This window comes from Halyomorpha halys, unplaced genomic scaffold, assembly GCF_000696795.3.
Source record: "Halyomorpha halys isolate HHAL.00 unplaced genomic scaffold, Hhal_1.1 Scaffold943.1, whole genome shotgun sequence".
Taxonomy (NCBI): Eukaryota; Metazoa; Arthropoda; class Insecta; order Hemiptera; family Pentatomidae; genus Halyomorpha; species Halyomorpha halys.
In genome coordinates this window covers 674,571-685,694 of record NW_027114150.1, presented here as the reverse complement: position 1 = coordinate 685,694, position 11,124 = coordinate 674,571, and the positions used below count along the sequence as shown (strand labels likewise).

The 11,124-nt window shown below is 29.6% G+C and overlaps 1 protein-coding gene across 2 annotated transcripts in view; it reads left to right on the top strand.

Moving 5' to 3' along the window:
• Positions 1-2,502: 2,502 nt before the first annotated feature.
• The window catches only part of Hr4 (Hormone receptor 4), a 173,287-nt gene continuing 164,665 nt past the window's right edge, over positions 2,503-11,124 (top strand). The window contains exon 1 of one of the 2 annotated variants that reach the window (XM_024358469.2): positions 2,503-2,589. The gene's annotated coding sequence lies outside the window, so the exon portion shown is untranslated. The remainder of the gene's footprint in view (positions 2,590-11,124) is intronic. The other variant, XM_014431076.3, reaches the window with a different exon arrangement.

The window sequence follows — 11,124 nt, the reverse complement described above, 5'->3', positions numbered from 1 at the left end:
ATATATATATAAGGTTTATATTCTTAGGGTTTATGATATTTGGCTATGAATATGAACTTTGTATAGGAAATTTTGTCTGAATAACTAGAAATCAATTTGTTTTAGCAAATATCATGAAAACTACTACTGCTTAGAAGATAAACGCTATAAATTATTTCATAGCACTAGCTTTAATTTGATTTCTGGCCGACATCTGTACATACAATGGTTCCTATGATGTAGATTTCCCTTAATAAATTCACTAACTACTAATTTTTCAGTTTATTTTTTATGAAAAATTGCTTTTAAAAAACTGTATTTTGAGAACTTTTGAACGTACAGAGCAATGAATGTAGTCTGCAAACAGGCTTATATTTTAGTAAATTTACTCTGTTTTAAATGATGTTTTAGATATGGTAGTTTTCGATATGGGCTCTGAATGAAACATATTTTTTTAACATTTTGAAACAGTCGCCATTTATTAACTAACTATACTTGGCAGACTCATTAATTTTCATTAGTACTTATACATAATTTTCATAGTTTCTCATAGTTAAAGTAATCAAAAATTGGCATAAAATATCTGAATTTTTTCTACTCTGAGGTTCTATTACTTCTAAGTCTTCTGAAAAGAGCTCATCAAGTGTAATTGTTTTTTATTTGGGTCTTTCTATCCGAAATGGATGTATTATTTTTTTTTTAATTTCGATTATTAATCTTCTAAATATTTGGAAAATTTAAACAACTATTTAGCAAGACAAGAACGATCCTTTGATTCTATTTCATATTCACTAACCCAAAAATAAATGAAAGGAATATTATTTTATTTACTCACAGAATATTTTACAACTGTTTAAATTTAATTTTTCTTTTAACAAAAATTTTGGAGCTCTGAGTGGAGAAACTGGGGTTTTCCTTGGACTCTTGCTGTTTTTTTAACTTGAAAAAAATGATTAAACCAGAAAATTTTGATAATTCAAAAAAGTATGATGAAGTTTTTGAAAGTTAAACTTGTAGATAACATACCTTACTAACTTATAGTCTGATAATCTTACTTCCGAAAGTATCCTTGATGATCGTCCTTACATTAAGCCTTCGAAATACTCTGTTGTTTCATTGTAAATCATTTTAGTTAAATTTATATTAATATCAATTTTACGCGCTATGGGTATTTATATTATAGATATCAATAAATAAATCAAACAAAAATATTACCCTAAAATGAGGTTAGATTGTACAGGTGTTTGTTTATACCATTTTTTTTTTTGTTCATAGGTATTCGGATGAATTTAGTACAAAAAGATAAGTACACATTTCAGCTCTATTTTATGGAAAAGAAAAAAAAATTGATTGGTTGAGAGTAAATTTTATTTTTGTCACAATCATGCTGTATCTAGTATGGTTTCTATTTTAGCGGGCATAGATTCAGTTGTAGCACATTCTAACACCTGTTTTTTCAAGCAAGAACACTCTCAATCAATTTTTTCTCCTTTAAAAAAAAATATTATTCATAAAATTATAACAATTGTCGATTATTCTATTACTGTAGCAGTGAGTCAACCCTGTGGGTTCGGGAGCCCTTTTGGTATAAGGGCTAATATACCATAAAATGGGTACTTATGTGGGAAAAGCCCGTTAGTTGATCATGAGCTTGAACAAATCATCCTCTATTACTATTATTTAAAAACCCGTGACCCCATGAAGGGGTTGTTGTTCACATTTTTTTCTAATGTTTTTAATTGGAATAGTAACTTATTGCAAAAAAAAGGAACATATTTTAATTTTAATTAGACGAGACAATTTTTGGCATTTCTTAATAATTGATATAATAGAAATAATTATTATAATAAAATAAAAAAAATGATTTTTTTTTTTTAGGGGCCTCAAAAATAAAATCTTTTAAGACTCCAAATAATTAGTACGGTGCTGATAGTACACTAAATAAAAAAAAAAGTTGGCACTATATCGACCCATAGTGCGAACTTATTTTAATAATAATTAGGAGATAAAATAACAGCAAAGGAACTCCCAGATAATGATTCATAAAACTATTTGTAGTGTATAAACTTGTTTTACAGTGTTACTTGAGTGTAATACACCTGTTGATTCGTACCAACACTGAGCTGTGGAAAAATAGAAAACTAGTCGTTGTAATTAAAAGCCACTAGAGGGCAGTTATTTGCTGAGTTCTGAGGTGGCCTATTAACTCCTCGCATGGCACAATCTCACTTCACTTTGGCAATAATCAGCTATATCTTATTGTATTTGAAATATTAATCAATGAGTGTTATATGGTGTACTTAAGATTTCTTTCTTTTTATTGATTAATATGAAAATATAGATTTTTTTTTGTTATGAATGTACAACAATTTATGTTTTAAATTTTAAAAATTATACAAATGAAATGCCGATGGAAGGCTAAAATTGGAAGTGATTGTGTAAAGATGTGCATGAGTTGGATGACACACGCTGCAAAGATAGTTCTAACAGATGCTGACACTCCTCTGACAGTTTCAGGGTAGAGACAACTCGACTCACTTGCTAGGGCTTCTGGAGGAGGCTGAAGAGAAGCTGTGCCGGGATGTTGATGGTCTCGGAATATTCGCCACGGTATGGACTGTATATATTATATTGAAATCTGGGAAATAGTTATTGTAATGGTCTTAACAAATTTATGGTGGTTGGAGAAATTATTATAACTATATACACTAGAATGTTATACAAGTTTCTGTTTAGTTTATAAGTTTTATTTTACAATTAATATTCCTTTAACAAATTTATTCTGTTTTCTCAGTCGTATGTAGCCAAACTATTAGAACAAATATATTTTACTAAATTGGCTATATATATTTGCTCTAATAGTTGTTTTAAATATATTACCTACATACTTTTTTATTTAATACAAATATTCCAGAGATTAGTTAAATCTATATATACTGGAAATATACAAATCAACAAGTTATGTTTTTTATTACACAGTCAAAGTTTCGTCCAAACCATATAAAGTACTTACACAATTTTTTTTTTGCAATAATAATTTTCTAGAAATTAATAAAAAGAAATTATACTGAAAATATAAAAAACAAGTTTTGTTTATTAATTTATTATTACACAGTCGACGTTTCGTCGGAATTATACAAATTATTAATCTTTTTTTCGAATAATAATTTTCTAGAAATTGGTATAATAAACATATATTGAAAATAAAAAAAATAAACAAATTATGTTTTTCGTTATTTTTATATAATCGACGTTTTATACAAACTATATAAATTAGTTTTATGATTTTTACTGAAATGAATGCAAAATAATACAGGATTTTATGAACAAATAAATTGTAGGAAAGGAAAAATAGAAACATCCGATTTGAACGGGAAAAGGCGAAACCGTCAAGCTTAGTTATCTTCTGTGTTCTTAACTGAGGAAAAAATTGTATGTGTTATTCCCACCTCGAGAAGACCTAAAATACGAATTTTTTTTTCATAATTTCTTTAGAATTTTTTTCGGAAATCACAAAAATAGTGATAAATTCAACACAAGCCCACCAATCTAGACAAATTTGGGAACGTAGGTAAGGTAGTAAGTGAAATTTGTGTGTGCGTGTACCGAACCAGATTCTTTTTTGGACAAATTATTATTTGGAATAACTATAATAATCAACACAGTCATCTTTTTATCTCTTTTTGACCCTTTTGCAAAATATGTTTATAAAATTTCACTAAAGTACAAACCTTTGCAACCCGATTTCGTGTAACTTGTAAATATTACGCGCATATCACGATTTTATATAATATACTTGAAACGTGATAGATTTTAATAGATTTATGCTATAGAACAGAGAGTATGTACAGTGATGGTAAAATGAAAACAAATTTAAAAACTGTTATCTCATGCAAAGGAATTTTTTTTTTTAATCTTGTAAATATATGGAATATACTCTCAGTATATTCTTCAGTAAAGATTATGTGTTTGGGTAAGCCCCATCTGGCTGATGTGGTTTTTGGACTGTTATATGAGATATGCATATGTTGGACTAAACATCAAATGCAGATTGCTCAAAAGACTCAAGGCTTTGTGATACGAATCTTTTAATACTGCTCCAACTCAATAAATAAATTTAAAATTAATGTTGTTAAACCTTTACACTTGTAATGGACTATTGCAATTTCGCTCATTGTTTTAAGGACATTAAATGCATACACACGACCCTCAGTGACCTGGATCTTGGAAGCTACAAGCTGTGCTTTATCTAATCAGTGATGTTGAATGATCCTCTCTATCCCGTTGTTAAGGCTCTATTATAAGCTACAATGAAACTTTATTACAAGTATATAGAAGGAAGTATAGAATTATTGGCCTTATAATGCATTTGCTTTGTTAGCAGTTGTCGACCCAGGGGAATTCCATTACCTTTGTCCTTAAATCGCTTTAAATGAAACATACTACTTACTGATTTCCTTATGTCTCTCTTTCCAGTTAAATGATTTCAAACTTCTTTTTTAATCTTATTTCAAACCAGTTTCTGAACTAAATGAATGGATTAAGCCCGTCTTGGCGTCTTCTTCAAATTAATTTATCATAGAAAATAGAGTCAACATTTTTTTTCAAGATAGTTTTGTGAAAAGTATTTCTTTTTAATACTAATATTTAAAAAAAAAAATCAATTGATATTCCCTTTAAGTCTCAACACTCTTTATTATATCATCAACAGTCCAACGTTTCGGCCTAATCGGCCATCATCAAGTACAATCTAACAATTAACAGCTTTATTATACATTCCATTGTAACAATTTTAACAAAATTATTATCAATAATTTAACTTACCTCAAAATATTTTACACCTTACATCCAATTATTTAAAAACGTCTTGCAGGTTTTTCTGCCCTGATCATTAATTACAAGTCAAATTACCTACCACACAATAAATTAATAGGGAATCATATTAATTATTAATAAGATTATTTTAAATTGAATATTAATTTTAATAATAAAATAAATAAAAATTTAGACCAGAATGGAATGTGAAATAAATTAATTAAAACCCTGACCTGAGTGTATGGAAGGTTACAAATGTTTTTTTATGTGATAGTTGGTAGTGTTAATGATCTAAAAATGAAAAGTTTTAAACATGAATGAAGTGTGATAAAAAAGGTAACTAGACATAAGCTTATTAATAATTTATTGTTTTATAGGGTAATTTGACTTGTAATTAATGACCTGGGCAGAATAGTCTGCAAAATGTTTTTAAATAATTGGATGTGAGGTGTAAATTCATTTTTAAAATTGAGGGGCCAAAATGGCCAAAACGTTGGACTGTTGATGTTTCAATAAAGTGTGTTGAGACGTAATATGGATACCAATTGATTTAAAAAAATATCAGTCTCAATAAATTGAAAAGATTATATATAAAATAATAATAACTCTAATATTTTTTTATTTATTCTGGGAGAAATGCCTTTAGAATGATGCATCGACAAGAGGCATTAATGCCTTAGTTAAACTCTACAAAATAAAAATGAAGGTAGAGAACATTAATAATAACTAAAATAAAAAATTGGAGAAGAAAAAAATAAATAAATAAACAGTATTTAACAGAATTGGTTAAATAAAATATAAAACAAAACCATGTGCCATCTCATAAATCTTAGCGTGACTAATTTCTAATAATTTAAATGAAAAAATCAGACAAAGATGAACTTTTTTTAAATCGAAAATTACTTTATTTATTTATAATATTATAATCTGCCACAAACTTGGGTATTAGTGGTAATTATACAGTTTCATACAAAAAATATTAATAAATAAAACAAAATAAGTAAATAAATATACAAATAAAAAATAAATAAATAAAATTTGTATATGTATATAAGCAGAAACTAAGTAAAACAAATTATATACAATATTTACAATCTCTACCTAAGGATCCCCAAGCCCACTCTAGCCCCTACCCATGGGGGTAGAGCAGGATCCTTCCAGATTCCAACGCAGTCCTCTCACCGCGTCACTGGTAACAGATGAACTAAAAATAATTAACAAAAAGGAGCAATTATTGTTTAAATACATATTTACAAATATAAAAAAATTATAAAATGGTAGAAAAATAATTTAAAAGATTATAATATTAATAAAATCTTAATGTTTTCATTCCATGCTTATTTTCACCAACGTTCAAATTCTTTCAATCTACTTTAAATATTTTATTTCAACTATCACACTGGCTGGACTCTTACCCCTAACTTATATCTCTCTCTAAAACGGAAGAACTTTTTACAAAACTAATATATAAAAAAACTTTCTAATGTGAATTAATATTTTATAGATATATATATTTTATAACATATTGTATACCAAGGGAATAGAAGAGAAGCAATGGGAGACCAATTACAAGACAGTCCTGAAAAGAGATGGGATAGTTCAAAGAGTTGGAGACTGTTGTGCTTCTGTGGTTAGAGGCCTTGGACTAAACTAATAAAGAATTTGTAGTAAATTATCATTTGTTGCCAAGTTTTCAAATTCAGCATATTAAATATTTTATTTAATTATTATTTTATTATAAATCGAAGTAATACATTTTAATCGACGAAGAAGTGGAAATTTTGCAATTTTGTTTTCTAAACCAGGCTTATACCTCCCAAGGGAGAGGCTTTTAGTTTTGTAAAGATTGTTAATAAAGCTGTTATTATTAATATATATATATATTTTAATAGACACAATGACACTCACTTTAGAATAAAAATTATTGTAAATATTCTTTTCGTTGTTTTTTGTTTGTTTATTTTGAAAGGACGTTTAACAGCCTGGTCATGAACGCCCATTGGTTTGGTTTTGGTAAGGTATAGTTGTTCCAGAGAGTCATCCCTTCGGCACACCCGCGGATCCACACCAGTGGGACTCACTTGCTCGAGGTTTAAAATATTATTCGGCTAAGCATTTTATTTTTTTTTAATTGTAGATCGTAACGGTATTGGTAAAAAGAAAGAGAAAAGTGGATAAGGTGCTATTCTAATTATAACAATAAAGTAAGATAGGTTGATATTTATAATAATTAAAGGCTGATTATTAAGATAGATTTGTGAATGAATTTAATTAATTTTTCTATTACGGATTCGTTGTTTCTCTAAGCCATTGGAACTTTGTTGATATCCCCTACTGGTTCAGAGTTATTTTGTAATGATTGCATTCTTCAAAAATGTGTTAGGCTGTTAAATTACTATGGCATTTTGAACATTTTACTGGGGTCTCTCCTGTTATGAGGTATACCTGTGTCTTTCGAGTATGTCCTCTTTTGAGTCGGATGATCGTTACTTCTTCGCGGCGTCTACTTCGGGTTGATGTAATCCAGGACTTCACATTTTTCTTTATGTATTTTAATTTACTGGGCGAACTATATTCTTTTCGTTAACTGCGTGCAATGTATAGTTTACTCATCTGTAGATTTGTCCTAAGAATAATCTAATTGTGAACACTTGGATTTGGAAAATTCGTGCAGCGATGGCATCCCCGATTTGACTATAGTTTTGATTCGTGTTGGAACAAACCTAGTATCTATCTCAAACATGTTAAAGAGCTGTATAATACCAAGCTCTTCCTACAATGATGGAATATACGAGATGTCCGCACTAATTAGGAATAATGCACTATGACATCACCTTAATTACGTCAGGGGACTGCGCTATCCCGCTTATTCAGTGTGGTGGATGCTTTACTAAACAGCAGTTTCTATGTAACTGTTCTATACAGGTTTTCACCCTATTCTAACCGTAGGAGGGTGGGGGGAGGGGTCACGTTTTCATTACGTGGGATCGCTACAGAAATAAAAAGTCGACCCTCCCAGCCGGATTCGCACTGGCGCTGCTACCAGTCAAAGTAGGCGCTTTAACTCGCTTGGCTACGAATGGTCCTAAGACTATGTCTGACGAAGTATTGCATTAAAAAACCAGCCAGAACCTTTTAAAATTTGTAATTTCTTTTAATTATGACGAGATAAAAAAATTAAATTATATGTTATTTGACTGTTTTTAGATTAACAAATCATAATCTGTACATATTTTAAATCAGAATTTTTTTTAATTTATCATATTACACATATTAATTCTTTTAACGTGGTTGAATTCCATACAATTTGTTATGAACTAAATATATATTGCTATGAATCTGTCTCAGGATGGCAGGATAATCGCCGATAGCAATTATCCAACAATAAGTTAATTAATTAATTTATATTGAGTCCTGCAAAACTATTATCATAATTTGATTCTTTTATGATTTGTGATTGATTTCTTTGCGTTTACCAGTTACCAACCTTATATACCTTTATTGTTATTATTGAAAATATATAATATAATAAGGGGTGGTATTGTGCAATATATTAGTAAATATACCACATAAAGTAAATGAGTATTTATTTACAATTTATGCTGTGATTAAAATGATTGAAATGATCCTGATAAATGGTTGTCATAAAGTATGATTATTACATTATTACTTATTGCCTAATATATACTTGTAGCTGCTGATTTGGGTGATTCATACCGTGGGAAGTAGTAGCGTAGATGTCGTCTTGTTCATAAGGGATGGTGTCCAGGTTTCATAGCTCTGAGAAGGGCTTCGTCTGGTCAAAATGCACCATGCCCTCTCTTGGGTCTTCTTACTTCTATTTTCTGTACTCTGCGTTCCGTGTTCTTCTTACATCGCCTTCCCTTGTTTCAGAAAGGGGCCCCGCCTTTTGGGAATCTTATTTCCTCATTGGCTATTATTAGCCACGCCCAAGAAGAATACGTTACAAGGGGCTGAGACTAAATTGTTTGGTGCAAGTGTTATTTATAATTGACCTGCCTACTGACAAAGCCAGCAGGCAATACCTGTTTTAATAGATTTGTTCAGGAAGGACCTTTTCACCTATGCCCATTACCCACCTGCGAAGTACCCTTTGTTGATAGGTATCATACCTGGACAAGACATATGGCAAACACATTTATAATATTGTTAATACCTCGATACATATCAATATATATAACTATATATAGAGGTCTTCAAATAAGTGTAGGACCTCAATTACTACGAACTTTTTGCCATCCAAACTTCGATATAACGAACCTTAATAAAACCTTTGTAAAACCTCTCATACTGGAAGATTGAGGGCTTTGTACTACAATCAGGCAGCCCTGATGAAGCCCTACAAAGTGGGGCGAAACGTTGGGTAAATAAATAAAGAGTTTTCTTTTACTATTCTGATCCCTTTATTTACCGCCACCCGGATCTTCCTACAAGTAAAACATGGACTTCATTATATCCATGAGGAAGGTTTTTTTGTCCGTTAGACGGAGGTTTCGGTTAAGAAAGGGTTATAATAAAAAGAATACAAAAAATGAAATAAAATAATTATTGACAAATCGCCACTTAAGCAGTTTTACCTTTTACATCCGAAAAAATAAAATAAATAATATGATCTTTATGCATAAAAAAAGTATTATTCTATATCTATTCCCAACTGCCGTTTTGTTGGACGCACGTATATCTGAAAGATTGATGGATATATATATATATATTTTTTTTTGGAATTTTAAGTTTGTACATTCATATTTTATAATTTGTGCCCATTATAGTGGAGTGAAAGTATTGAGGGGAATACAATTAGTGTTCTAGTCCGAAGGTTTCATTATAGAGGGTTTCGAATGTATTGAATGTGTATTTTGTTGTTCAGGAACTTTATTAATTCGTGAAAAGGTGTCATTCATTAAGAGAAGTTTAGCTTTTCATTTTCTTGATATGTCGATTTTTTCAAAAATCCTGACGATTCCTTACGAAGAGGTAACTCGCGCTGCATAAATTATCTAGATTTTATTTATTGGGTGCAGTGCATATTGTAGGCTCCACTTTTGAATATCGAATGTGAATACTTCTTTACAGGAGACCATTAAATAACTTAAAGTTTTACTCTGCTCAGCTTTTTTACTTTTTTGTTGATATGATTTTATTTTACAGTGCTCAAAGTAAATTAATAAAATTGAGGAATTATATAAATGCGATTTATCAAATTCATTACTATAACTCATTGGCGTTGTTAAAATTGAATGCTTTTTTTTTTAGTTGCTATATTCTTTAGACCAATCATTGTTCTCCTGGCCATATATTCTTATACCCAATAATATATCTCCATGTTGTACCTTCATGTAATATAGCATTTCCCTGTATATAACCTTTATCACGTACATCTCGGATGAAAGATGACTTCGAATTCCTGACATTCGTCTTCGTCAAACGCGACATTTGCATCGAAGAGGCTTTACGGAAAGAACGCTTCTGTGATACTCGTAATGTCGAACAGCGGTCCAAATAATGTCGGAAAACAACATATTTTATAATAAATAACTCAAATACTATCCAATTATAGTCTCAAAACTTTATTTCTTTTATACGTCCAACGTTTCGGCCAATCCGGCCATCTTCAGGGACATCTACTAAAAAAAGTTTCTATTATATGTATGATCCTACAAACAATTTAAATACTTAACATTATTATTTATAATTTACCTTACCTTAATACCACTTTGCAAACATATAATTTAAAACACTCTAAAACTTCATTCAGGCTATTCTGCCCAGGTCAAAACATTTATATCTATGAAAACATTAAAAACATTAGGTAAAAAATTTTTTTTTGTTAATAAGTATATCCTACATATGTTTAATTACCTAATTAGTTAATTATCCATTAAAAACACAGTCAAAAATTATTTCTCTGCAAACACTATTAATAAACATTTATCACAACCATCCTTGTAACCTTCCTCTACTCAGTTCAAGCATTTAAAAAATTATTTATCATAACTACATTTTTGTCAATTTTTCTCTTTATTTCATTAGGAAAAATCCTATCAAGGCCAACTATAATTATTCACATACAATTTATCCTATATTATTTATAAATTAATCTTACTTAATATCTCTGCAGAATGTTGATTTAAATTCCTCGTATCTGTTTTGAAATTTACTGTATAATCAATATTTTCAGATATGTAAATGGATTCCAGTATTTTCCTTTTGTATGTATTATTCTCTTTATGTAAAATGAGTGTATTTTCAAATTCAAAAATATGTTGGTTTTTGGTTGCATGTTGGACTAGTGCTGTTTTATTTGGATCC